Raw genomic sequence first — 14,695 nt, forward strand, 5'->3', positions numbered from 1 at the left:
GTGCAAAACTCTCATTTTTACTTCCTTAAAAATAGGAACAAAGATTGCCCAAGTAAAAAGGTAACTATTTTCTCACATTTATCTGTTACTCGCCAAAATTACCGTATATAGTCGACTTAAGCATCGGAGAGCCTTCGGCAAGCACCACACCGGTGTCCTAAGCTTGACGATCTGCTTCTTCCTTATGGTCTCCTGCAAGACCCCTCTGCTGAAGATCCATAACCCTCTCGCTCTGCTGAAGATCCACCACTCCTTCACCTAAGTTGACCTTCCCAAAAAGAGCATCAATAGTTTCCAAAGAACTATTTTTTACTAAGTAATTAAAATTTGGTTCCAAACAACTTTATGTTTTAATTGGATTATTTAATCAATTGAAATAGAGTATAGGAATTATGATTAAATGGGAGACTTATTTGATCAATTGGATTTTTCTGAATTCGTTTTGTTGCATAATTTGATCTAGAACACAAAGCTACAACTCACACTGATCTTCTTGTTCAAGCCACGAAGTTGGGGATTGATGTGGAAAGTGGTGCCTAATGCGTCGGTGACAAATGCAGATATGTGGATTACAATTAAACCACTATGGAGAGAGTTTCATTTCCATTCCTCACTAAAACTTGGAGGCCTGATAGCTTTTATGACAAGATTCGAAAAATCGCTTGCTTCGACTGCATACTCTCTGCTTATTAGGTTGGGGCGAAAAAGGATTTTCATGGAGGTCTACACTTCCCTTCTCTCTTGTGGTCTCTCTTCTGACGGCCTTTCCACGCTGGTATGGCTTCCTTCCCCACCCCCTCTTGCTCTATTTGTTTTCGAACCTACGTGTTCGGGCTTTAGAAGAAATTTCAATGCACAGGAAAAATTGTATGGAAAACCAGTCACACTGCTGCTTCTAACGTGGCTTTCTTTGTAGCTGGAGATCCTTTTGGGTATGCCTTTCTTTGGAATCTCAGTTTATTATGTTATATATTTGTTTCCAAAGAATTATTTTTGACAAGTAATTGAAATTGGGTTCCCAACAATTTTATATTTTAATTGAGTTATTTGATCAATCGAAGTAGAGTATAGGAACACAGAGCTACAACTCACTCTGATCTTGTTGTTCGAGCCAATAAGTTGGGGATATATGTCAAAGTGGTGCATAATGCATCGGTGATGAATGCAGTTGGAATCTGTGGCTTACAACTCTACCACTATGGAGAGACAGTTTCAATTCCATTCTTCACTGAAAGTCTGTTCCTTTCATGTTTTGGCTGATAAGAAAGACCTTATTACTTCTTGGAGTGCTTCGTTCATGGCAGAGTTGTAAGAATAAGACCAGCCAATATGGATAAAATGCACAAAAATATTATCACCTCCAAATTAAGGGTTCTCAAGTATTAATATATAATCTTCAACGGCAAGTTCAGTGTTTTAATATAAGATAAATATTTTTTTTAAAATAAAAATCGGGAATTGGAGAATCGGGGGCGGATTTGGAAGACAAGCCCCCAATGGAGATGGGGATGGGAATTCTCCGAAAATTCTTATCATGGATGGGGACCAAAGACGGGGATGGTTATTGTCATAACCCAACCCGAATCGCCTAGTTGCCATGGCTGACTATAATGAGGGGTGTTATAAGGGGTAAGTTATAAGGGGTTCACTTTATAGTCATTGGATCAATCCAAGGGCTGGGGAGAATTGAGATAAAGTTGTGCAATCGGGTAGGTGAGGAACCCAAACCCGAATTTAATATCCAGCAATGAAGTTGGTCCCAACAAAAACAAAAAAGAGAGGCAAGTTCGAAGTTTGAACAGAAAAAACCCATTGATCTCAAACTCATAGCTGAGAGAAACCGCTAAGCTCTGAGAAACGGTTGAAGGCAACGGGCAACGACGGTTGAAGGCAACGGGCAACGACGGTTGAACGCAACTCCACTATCTAAACCGTGAAAAAGTATTTATTTTGAGTGGAAGGAGCAAAGGCGTGGATTCTGAAACAGTAAAAAGACGAAGCAGTGGAAGGGAAGGAGAGAAGCCGTATTCGTTGGAAGTGATAGGTTCCATTTGTGGAGCAAAGCCGCACAAAGACCCAACACAGACACCTTGCGATTGTTCAATAACCAGCATTTGGTGAGTAATTTATGGAATTTGAGTTTAGGGTTAGAGTAACCGTTTTCCCCAATTTGTACCATGAATGTTGTTAGATTTGGCATCTCTTCTTTGTGCTTCACTTGCATGTTAATTTTTGCTTGGGTATATGTTAAAAAACGAATGAATATAAAGTCAATAACATGTCAATAACATGTCAATAATGATATGAATAAGGTAATGGTGTTGAATTGGAGGAGGCCCTCAAAACCTTCCACATTTGAAGCAGTGCAGAGTGCAGATTATCTCTCTGGAGCTAGAATATATATAATTTTGAAATAAATATTATTTCCGTTGTTACTAAATTTGCCTGTTAAAAATGAGAACAGATAATAATAAACTCATGAATAAAAGTGCAAAGCATTTGAAAAAGGTTGATCTATGACGATTATGGCTGACTGAAGAAAAAGCTAGAAAGAAAGAAGGATGTGGCAATGGCTTAGCGAGCAGATAGCAGAGCAGATGCTTTGCTTTGCTTCCTTCCACCATCTTTCTCATTTATTTATTTATTTATTTTGTGTTGTGTATGAAATGACAATAATTGTCATGTGTGTGAAGTGCAGAACTTGCCTAGATTGCACTCACACTCACTCATGCATCAACCATTGATTGGAGTTTGGATCCATAAATAAAACACATGCTAGTGCTTGTAATTCACAGAATCATTGCATTAACAGGTATTTGCACAAAATATGTCATATTGCTTTGATGATGTTAAAGCCTGTGATCAGTAATCCCTATGCGCATGTACTTTGTAAAATTTGTAATGTGCTGGTTGACTAGTTGTGTAAATACCAATGTGATTGTGCAAATACGTGGTAGTATATGTGTTCACGTTATTTCATCTTGTATTTGAGAAATGGGATCAACGTTGAGTGGTATGGCGAGTCGAGGCATATTCCTCACGGGTGAACAAGCGCTCACATGCAAATTCAGCGCTAGCTGTAATTGAGCGAAGTTGAGTGCCGAACAATTAGAACAATTCAAGACATCATGCTTTGGCCATCTTCACAATATAGATAAGATTCAGTTTAGCGGGCAGATTGTGCATGGGGTTGTGTGCGAGAGTAGTAGGCAGGGTGTGAAAGACTTGGATGGACTGAGTTTCTTAATAGGGTGCGACGTTGCTCAGTTCACTCGTCAGATTTCTGTTTGATCTCGAGGCTTCGTTTTGGGGAAGTTCTGAAGTTTCCGTGGAGAAAGTGATGAAATTAGACTTTGAGAAAAGATATTTTATAGGACGAAGGAATTACATGTAATGCTTTAGAAGAAGCATTTGTGAGGTGCACAGAGGAAGATGACGTCTACAAGCTAGCTCTTGTTTACTTTCTTTGAGTTAGTGGTTTTGGGAAGGGACAAACATTTGAACATCAATCTAAATTACGACCTTGTAGAGGACTTGGATGCGTTCAACAGGTTTCCATGGGGTTCGGTGTCGTTTGACAAAACCCAAGACAGTCTGTTTTCTGCACCAACAAAGTATGTGAAAAGCTTTGAAAATGAAGAGGGAAGAGGAAGGGAAATGTAAGGTAATGGAACAAGCGGAGAAATGAGAAGGGCAAGAAGGATAACCATGGTGAAGTGCAAAGGGGTGGTTGGAGTTTTAAAGGTTTCACGTATGCTTTCAATTACATGGTAATAATGTTCATGTCGTTATGTTTTCGTTGACTTTAAAACTTAAATAATAACTTGTGTCCTGTGAATTGTGTAGATTTGGGTATATGAATTAATTCCTAGAATGGTGGACTGAATTATCGCAAGGTTGTTGATCCGATGACTCTCCCAGCGTATTTTTCGATGGAGAACTACTACGTCTGTTCAGAGATGAGAAAGTTGAACAATTATTTTTTCCAGAGCAAGAGGTTTGGTTTGCAGCCCTTGGAACTATTTATAAGATTCAATGAAATTATGAAGTAGAATGATTGCATATGACTCTTATGCATTTTTACAAGCGATCGATTGATTCTGGCGCTATGTCCAAGTGAAGAGGAAATGAGACAACCATATTGGAGTTGGCCACAGGGTCGCCCTGCTATTGTCTCGGCATAGTCAATTCCTTCTTCATGTGCTGACCTTGATGAGTTGAACAAGGCGGTAAGCTTGTTGAGGTCCGAGTTGTTTCAAGTAAAGCGGGAAAAGGACGTCCTTGAGTTAAAGGTCATACGGATGGAAAAATTTTTGGGCCACTTTGTTTAGGTCCTCATTTTGAGGAGGAAGTGAGAAGGGACATAGCTTTACTGAAAGAGAGGACGAATCGTTGTGTCGTGTCACATCTATTTAAGGGATATGAGGTGGATGGCATGCAATGGGATGAAGGGCCAAGTAATAGAAATGAAGGAGAGGAAAATGAAGAGGAGGACATTGAAGGGGGTGAAGGGCCAAATAACAGAAATGAGGAGAGGACAAGGAAGAGGAGGGGATTGAAAGGGGTGAAGGGGCAAGTAAGACAAATGAGGGAGAGGAAAAGGAAGAGGAGGGGATTGAAGGGGGTGAAGTGCCAAGTAAGAGAAATGAGGGAGAGGAAAAGGAAGAGAAGGGGATTGAAGGAGGTGAAGTGCAAAGAAAACCAAGGGAGGTAGAGGAAGCTCAAAGGAAAAGAAGTGAGGAGAGCAAGTGAAAATAAAAAGCAGCAAAGGAGAGGAAGCGCAAAGAAAGAGCATTGAGGGAGAGGAAGAACTGCAAAGAAAAAGCGGTGAGGGAGAGGATCCAAAAAAAAAGGAAGGGCAAGGAAGTGAAAAGACAGAGAAGTGAGGAAAGGAAGTGCAAAGAAACCAATGTGAGGAAGAGGATGATGAAGTTATGTTGGTTGGCGATGACATTGGCGAGAGCACGGAGGGCTCAAAGGTTGAGGTTACTGTCGGGGAAATGGATTTGGATCAACCTACAGCTGTGTTATCTCAGTTGAACGTTTGGTTGAATGATGAAGGTGAAGGTATGGAACGAGGGGTCCAATTACGGAAGAGGAAGAGGATTATTCCTATGTGGAAGATCGTTGAAGCTAGTGAAGTGGTAAAAAAATTTGCCAAAGACAACCGGACTTCGGACGTTAGACCCAATGAAGGCGATTCGCATGATGATATGGTGAAATTGCTGAAACTTTGTTCGGAATGGCGCCATAACCCAAAGTAAGTCCTTTGTTTTTTGAGATAGAAGGCATGAGTGTATATATTTTTTAATTGTTGTGTTCTAAAACTTTTTTATATTCATAGTTTGGTGATGCAATTTGGCAACGTGGAAGCTGAGATTGAATTCTTCGCTTCCCTCGTCAAAGCCGAACGGTTGGCTGAAAGGAGATGTAAGTTTAATTGATTATGCATTTGTTTGAATGTGCATAGATTATGAGATTGACAAGGAAAACATGTGCAGCACATTGATTTGGGCTTGTATCTCATCCGGAAGCGACAACAACAGTTGGAGGAAGTAGAAATATCGGATTGGACAACGACCGATGTATTTTTTATGGTATGTGATGCAGGATGCATAGGACCTAAATTGTTTAGTTTCCTAATTGATTTGTTAGTTTCCTATATTCTTTAGTTTTCCAAATCCTAGTAGGATTTCTAAGTTAGTTTTCCAAATCCTATTAGGATTTCTAAGTTTCCTATTTTATTAGGAATAGGATTTCTGTTTTACCTGGGATTTTAATTCTATTCTCTCTAGGTTTTAGTTTGCTATAAATACCCCTATGTAGTTCTTTACAATTCAGATTTGAATATTGATTAAACATTCCTTTAAACTCTCTGATTTTGCTGCCTTCTACCTTTTCTTCCCTTCAGCTTTTCTTATACATTATGTCTTATTGCTCTAAGTGTTTAAACTAACACACCCGGTGTGCTACATCAGTATGGCATAGGCCTTGACCAAGTGCAGTTAATAATTACAAATTATCCATACTTGCTTTGTGGAGTTGTTTAACCATTGATTGTTTTCTATTTCGAGAATCACATCCATACTTGCTGCGGATAATAAAAGGAAAAAGAGCAAGTTGGGTGGAAAATTAGAACGATTTAGTGAGCGTTGTAAATGGCAAGGTTAAACTTGGATTGGAATGGCGGAACACGTATAAGGTGTATGTACCTTGTATGTTGCAAAAATATAAGCATTGGGTGGCTCTAGAGATTGATCTGATTCATGTGAAATCAAAGTCTACGATTCAATGGTTTCACTCATTCCAGATTAGAGCTTAAAGGAAGAACTCGGCCCCCTGTCAATTACGATTCCAAATCTTCTGCAAGTCGACTTTTATGAAGAAGGTGTTTATCTGAACGAGTGCACCCGAGATTGGTGGTGTCCATGGCCAATACATCGTGTGGATGTTCCTGTGAGCTAATCATGAGCACAACTTTTATTTAATTTTATTACTTTAATTTGTCAATTATGTTAGAATGTCATTAGTTGAATTGATCGAGTTCTTGTTTTGCTTCAGAGGCGATTGTGGTATGTTCGTGTTGAAGTACATTGAGTGTTGAGTCTTGACATTTCCTTAGCTACTTGCACCTCGCAGAACATGCCATTTTTGGTTGAAGTTGGCTGCAGAAATTGCAGGAGATGCTTACATGCCATGATATCAGGTTGAACTTGGTTTAGGCACATGATGATGAAATAGGTTTTAGAATGTCAAATTTCAAAGTCATGTAAATACACAATAGAGACCCATGGGTCCTTTCGAATTCCACCTCTGCTCCTGAATTCTTCTTCGTCTTTCTCAATCTTAGTGTATTTGTGTACAGAAATTTAGATTTAAGCATGGACAATAACAATTAGAACCAAAATAATGGCAAATATTATAAGCGGATGCATGCTTTCATTTTGATTAGTGTGATATTACGCTATGTTTATTCTCATATTGTGCGAAATGTATATGGAGCTGGTTGCAGAGCATAGAAAAATGAAGACTCTGAAATGGAGATCTTTGAGGTTGGAGAGGAGAAACGTGCTTGGATCTGTAAATCTATTGCACGTGGGCAATCTAAATGGATGGCGATCGTTTTGAAGTTAGACACATGCCATTCCCATACATAGAATGTGCATATGGAGTGTAAAGTTTTTTTTGATGTAATGAAACAAACATCGGTGTAATATTGGCCTAACTCCTTGACGACATTTACCTAACCTCAACCAAACTGCATTGAATTGGGATTTGAAGACTGCATATGTGAATTTGGATTTGAAGAATGCATATTCACATAGGGACTGATGGCTTTTTAAGTGTATTACATCATTGCAAAGTGATATGTCATCATTTATCCAAGCCACCATTCCAAATATCAGATCCCAATCTTTAAGCCGTTCAACATGCCTTGACTTAATCGCAATGGGTTGCATCTTAATAAGGTAATGCAGCAAGGGAATAGGCTGTTATGGCCTCGCCTCCAATATTTTATTCGACCATGCCCTCCTTATAGAAACACATGAAAAAATGTCCCCAGTGCAATGCTCTAAAAACTCCTATTGGTTCCCAGACGCCTCGAGGTTTGAATCCCTCTCTCCTTTATAATCGTTAATAAATTGGTTGATTTTCTTTATTTTATTGGTTTTGGGCAATGAGTAATATAACAAGTAATGTATATTGGTGCGTCTATATTGCATGTCTGTTGGGTCTATATTGCTTGTCTATTGCGTGCATATCTTTACATTTATTGCGTCTGTATTGATTTGTATTGCTTACGACGTGAAATAAATAATAATACACAGGCAATGCAATATACACGCAATAGATATGAAATATACACGCAATAGACATGTTGCTCGCTGATTTCTCCGGGCCTCCGATTTGTTCGATACTGATTTCTCAGTTCGCTCGATTTGTTACTGCTTTGATTTCTTAGAGCGAAGTAATTTTCTATTTTCTGTTCTGTCTAGTTTAAATGATGTAATGAGAACCATTAGATCATAGTCTAGGTGGATTCTCTAGCTTCGATTTGGTCTGACACGTGTAAGCACCTAATAGGGTGGACAGTTGTAATACATTAGAAGAGAATCACATTTCTCTCTCGGACACACTATGTAAGCGGCATTGTAAGAATTCAATAGAACAAGTGCCTTCCTCATTTTCTCTTCAAGCTCTCTAGCTAAATTCTCCAGAAAATACTTCTCTTCCTAATCTGAAAATACATATACTAACGGCGAATTCTAACAAAGTAAGTCTAGGAAAGTTTTTACTGGGTTTCTGACAAGTAAATGCTTTTGTTTCAAACAATAATTTAAAGTCAATGCTAATCCACCTATTTCAATAACAAAAATTACAAATTGGGTTTGAAAAGTCATTGGTGGTGCGTGCAACATGTGTTTTTGAGGAGAACTTTTACAATCCTTGAAACCGTGCACTTAATTGGTCATTAAAAGAACAAATAATATGACAATTGATACAACTAATAAAACTAATACCAAGTCCTTAATGGACTTCAGCATATTAAGCACTGTAGCATCATACGTGTCACCTTGTCGATCTTTCAATGAGGGGTTACATCAACCCATTCAATCCATTGCAAGTGGTGGCTCCTAATTGTGCATCATATATGCAAAATAATTCTATGAGTTAGACCTAGGATTTTTTTCACCCACATACATATTCGAAATGAGAACTTACATAGGAGGTTAGACACTTCCAAAATGGCTTCCCTCGATTTTTATCTCGATTTTGAAACCCAAGCACCATTGCGGCTCCACAACATCGACACCTCTTTGTTTGAGCGAGATGAAAGACGAAGACATGTTGAATCTTATCACTTGTACCTCTTCTCACTCAGATCTTCTCACTAAAACCTCTTCGGACTCATACCTTCTCAGTTATACCCCTTCACTCATAAGTCATAACCCTAAACTTCTCACTCAATCTCTCTCATCTCCCCAAATCGAATTATATCCTTCTTTCTGTGTGTGGGTGGGTTGGTCACGATCTGACACTGTACTGCCGTAATTGTGACACATTTTACTCGATAAGCGTTTATATACTATTTCACTACCAATTAATCTTACAATTGAGGGACACTGCTTAAATATATTATTTTCTTTATATTTCATTAAGGCAACTAGTTGGATAAGAACGTGGCCATTTAATAGGGGTAGTGTGGTGTGGGAAAATGAAAAAGTATCTGATGGGACCTTCTGTCACTAGTCAGTAATCCATCACATTTGTATCAATGAATTTAATGGCGGAAAAGCCTAACAATGGCTATGGAAATAGGTTAGTAATTGACTTTTGACGGTCGACTCCTTTGCATTTTGATGACGTTTTCCCTTCGCCTGTCTTATGTTTTGGGTGTTGAGTTCAGTTTCTTTAAAAAGGGTCAACTTGGTAAAACCCCAAGGAAACACCTTTTCAGAACAGTGCAACCAGAGGCTAAAACAAACCCAAAACCCCGTATATTCTCATTTCTCCCCTCTTGCAGTCCTCAAATCGTTCCATTCCAAAAATATTTCAATGAATTCCAAACATTACACTACAGTCGGAGGAAAGAGAAGGAAGCATCTCCATCTGGATGTGCCTCAAGCCTTCATCCCGGAATTAGCTTGGTTTAAAGTGATGTTATACGTGGCAACCAACTCCTCGGAAGATCTCTTTCGTATGGCATGTGTGTGCCCATTGTTCAATACGTTGGCAAACACTCCACAAGTGTGGAACACAATTTCAATGGAAAAGTACCAAGACCATCCTAACTGGTACTATGCCGCAAGCGCAAGTCCGGCATTTCGTGGACCAATGCAGGCTTGCCGAGCCACGAGGCGATATTTAGAGAAGCGTTCGACATGTTTTTCAGGCAGGGTAATGTGGAAGCATATGCGGGATGCGCTGCAGCCACGGCAGGCCATATGGAAGCGTCATATATAGTTGGACTACTTGGCATGTCCGGAATTGGTCAGTCAAAAGAGGATGCATTAGAATTCTTGTGTTCTTTGAATCAACGTAACAACATTGATATGAAAGGAACCAGGGATGCTTTGAGACGACGATTAAGCGGAATTTTCTCTGTTGGAAGACATATCGTAGATATGTTTCACTATCGGAAGATTAAGTTCAATCAGTGCAGCGCTTGTAACAACAACGACTGGTGTTTTGTTATTCCAGGCTGGCCTAGTGAAGAAAAGATCAATCCTGCCTTCTGGACTTGTTGCAATCGATGCAAATGGCAACCGTGAGTGTTTTTGGTTCAAGGTGATGCGTGTCTATGTTGTGCCAGGGAATCCATACCCTTATAATTAGTTGGAGTATGTTTCTACGGTTTTTATGCGTGTCTATGTTCTACAAATGTTGTTTTCTATTTCATGTTTTAATCTATTTTGTCTGGTGTTTGTGCTGTCCTAGCCCGTTTTATATATAAATGTATAATATTTGCTATATAGTGGAATTATTACTGACATAATTGACGGCTAAGAATGACGTTTTACTAACACAGATATTTTGCACAACTGCAATCTTAATATTTGGTAAACGAAAACGCATGCATGAAGTGAGTATGTGTCTTTTCACCGGTTATTGGGAATGACATTTTCCCACTTAGCATATCCCAAATGATTGGGTTACACGTTTCTTAAGCAAAACTTCAACAGTGAAAGACTTTGAATAATTATTTCCTGATGTTGTAGAATGGATGGCTTGTATATTTCCATTTTATGTTTGAAAACATCCCTTAAACCTAATAAAGGAAAAACATTAACAAATTGAAGAAGAGAGAAACTGATTAGCACCAGAAATGGTCTATTCACACGGAAAATAAAAATAAAAATAAAAATTTGGAGTAAATATAATTAACAAATGTACAAGCTAACAAGTAATATAACAATAATAATAAAATAATTTTGGATAAATAATAATAAAATACTAATGTAGCTGTGAACTATGAAACAGGAATTGTCGTAGAGGAAGATGAAGTGTCAATGAGGTCAATGTAAAGTAATTTCGAACATTATTGTGATTTTGTGTATTTAGTTATGAATTTCTAAGAAAAGTCATAAAATAATAATTTAGGTAAAGGTAAGGATGTGCATATGTTGACTAATTTACGACACTTGTCGGGGGTGAAAGTGAGGTCAGATCGGGCCAGTGTCCATTTGGCAATTATTTTGGCTTTTTAGTGCAAAATCTTTGAAAATGCAACAAATAGTAGAAAAATCCTAAAAATGCCCCGGAAAATACTCCGGCCTCCGTGTCGCGTTATACGCAACTGAAACGAGGGGAACTACATAGATCATCCATTTCGCAATTAAAAATTCAAAAATGATTGACATAACTCACTTTCCTCTTAACCCTAACTATATATGTTGTTCACTTTAACTTCAATAACCTACTTCAACAAGCATCTCCCGTTAATGTTCGGAATTGTTTTTTAAAATGCGTAACCACTAATCGGGGAATTCAGCAAGGGAGATGGAGTGTCAATGAGGTCGTAGCAATTTTCGGATCATTATTGTGATTTTTGTGTATTTAGTTATGAATTTTCTAAGAAAAAGTCATAAAATAATAATTTAGGGTAAAAGGTAAGGATGTGGCTACGTGATCACGCACTAATTTGCCGGGGTGAAAGGTGAGGGCAGATCGCGCTGTATCCATTTGGCAATTATTTTGGCTTTTTAAAAATCTTTGAAAAAATGCAATAGTAGAAAATCCTAAAATGCCCAAAATACTCCGCCTCGTGTCACGCTATAAAACGAGGGGAACCTATAGATCATCCATTCGCAATTAAAAATTCAAAAATGATTTACATAACTCACTTTCTCCTCTTAACCCTAACTATATATGTTGTTCACTTTAACAAGTATATTTCAATATTCGTTATATAATTTGTACTAATACAAGAATTAGTTTCTTTCATATATAAGGATGTAAAATTATCTGCTTTGGTTATAATAATGTACATATATAATAAATGTAACTACTACTAATATAATTGAATCATGCATGCGCCTAGAGCTTTGAGGACGCAGAGATAGTCAATTGTTGTCCATATGCACCACATCTAGAGTTTTCAACACGCTGGTATTCAATAAGTTGTCCTTCCGACGCCATTGGGAATCAGAATATATTTCTATCATGTCTAATCGCATAAACATATAATATAAAGAAATAAAGCAATAGTAGGAGATGAACCAGTACAAAAAACAATATATAACTGGTACAAAATAATGCCATAACTTGTCACAAAACCAGTCACACATGCTTTTCCATAAACCTTACCCTAACATATAATACATAAGCAGTAACATTATATGATGCAACCATGTCCAAATCTGATACGTGATCACAAAAAAATGGACATGGCAGCAACATATGACTGAAGTAGATGCGCACTTTGCATCGTGTTATCGTAATTAAAGACATGAAAATATGAAGGTTGAAATATTCTATAGTAGTAAGCATCAAAATAGGTTTGAAGCAGAGCTTAACGAAAATTCCAGTTCCTCTGATTTGCCTCTACTCAAACACGATAACCAAAATGGTTACTTCCCTTGCTGAGTATATTTGTTAACGTCTGAAACGATAATAGATGACCAATCAAACCCGGGTACGACGAGTTTTGCATAGGATCGGAAGTAGTCGAATCCAGCTTGCATCACACGCTTCTTTGACTCCTTTGCATTAGATGAGTTCTGTTTTTGAACAAAGCTACTTAAGTCGCTTGTGTCTACTGGCGCGCGAACTTCGCCCCTATCCAGATTGGCCTGCCTTTGTCATCTTCATTTGGCCTTCAACAAATTCCAACGTATCTTTGCCCTTTGGATTTCATCAAAGTTGAAGATGCCTCTCCTTCCGTAGCAAGAACTCTTTCGACTCAAAACTTCCAACAAAATGGTCATTCCTCGTTTAGGAAAGTGACATTGCTTGTCCGGTGACTCACTGGCGCTTCAAGGCGGTCTTGTTTGATGGGTGTTTATTACGCCACATCAAACTTGGCTAGTAAATCCATTCAATGGGGGGAGAGCTTGTGGAGGAGAGAGTGTCGAGATGGAGACAGATTCGTGGAGGGGAGTGAGTTTTTGTGGAGGGAGAATTTTATGAAGGGGGTGATAGTAATACTAATAAAAAGGGGTTCTCACTAAAAAACATTTGCTGACAATGTATAAATGAAAAAGGTCTCATACAATCTAAGTTTAATCCTAACTAGTTTGTTTAGTTTGGTTGCTCATAACTAGATGTCACTTCCATTGAGTTTCTTCAACCACTAATAAAGGGTGTAAGGAGAGTGTGAGGTTGACATGCTTTAAAAGCAAAACCTGACACCTCTTTTTTTAAAATTGAAATAAAGTAGATATGTTGACTACACGCAAGCTTTGGTATGTTGGTCTATAAAGCTATGTTCCATTTCTCAAACGAAATTGCATCTGCAATCCTCATCCTCCAAAACAAATAGGATTATTCAAGTATGTCAACCTCTTCAGGCGCCAACAACACAATCGAAGATGAAAATTGAGTCGCAGTTCCGCTTCACGCTGTACCGCCACCCTTCCATTTTCAACATCATTTGGGAGGGACTGGCGATCCATTAGAGGCAATAGATGCACCAAGCACAAGCTGGATTATAATTTCGCATCGATCAATTCATGGTACGAGAAATGTGGAAGACGAGGCCATTTTGGCTGATCTTAACATTAGAGTGAACGGCGTTTCTCCCAAAAGAACAAGTACTTGAAGTCGAAATATAAAAGGAAGTCAAAGTGAGGAGTTGATGCGAATGAATGATGAAATTAAAGGTTGTTTGATGAACCATATGATGTAAGAGCACCATAAAGGAACTGGAGTTGGCATTCAAACGGCGATTCAAAATTCCAGCATTCGCGCAACTACTTTACATAGTTATAACTGGGACTATGTGTCCTCGATACGCCTGAGAGAGAGATACGACGATGGTGGTGACCGAATGAGCATAAGCACGGCCAAAGCCGCCTAAGAAGCCAACCGATACGACTAAGTGATTGCGCTACACTGCTTCTCGCTGGTTGGTGATCGCGGTATTGCACAAATTAGAACTATATCCTTAATGTCATTATCTAATATAAAATAATAAAGCCTGCTTCATTGTTGATTATAATTAATATTGACTATGTCTGCAAGTCATCATGTGTTCCTTCCGCCTACCATTATATTTTGCAACTATGGAAATATTATTCAATAAGCAGTCAATATCACAAAGACGCTGGTAATCAAGAAAGCCCCATTATCATGACACGTGAGTCATAAGTAAAATGCCATGCTATACATTGTGTAGTGAATGGTTTATGGTTTATGTATATATAATAAAATTCCAAATATTGCTGAATATGTATTTTGTCTAAATCACCGACATGAGGACCAGCATGCGAGACTGCTAAGAAGAAGTCAATTAATACGACTTAGTGATTGTGGCTACTGTTGTTCAAATTTATTGGGGAGATCGTATTGCTAAGAGGGAGCACATAAAATGCTTTGCAATCAAATTTTCTTTTGTGTGTGGGAATTATGAGTAGTCTAAATGTTAGTGTACCCTTCATATTACCCAACTATTCTGAAATGTGATTAGCTGCAATGTACTTTTTACACGCTGTTTCTAATCTTTCTGCTCCAACAAAGTGTTTCAAGTATCCTT

This window comes from Prunus mume, linkage group LG6 (assembly GCF_029339155.1).
Source record: "Prunus mume cultivar Tortuosa linkage group LG6, ASM2933915v1, whole genome shotgun sequence".
Taxonomy (NCBI): Eukaryota; Viridiplantae; Streptophyta; class Magnoliopsida; order Rosales; family Rosaceae; genus Prunus; species Prunus mume.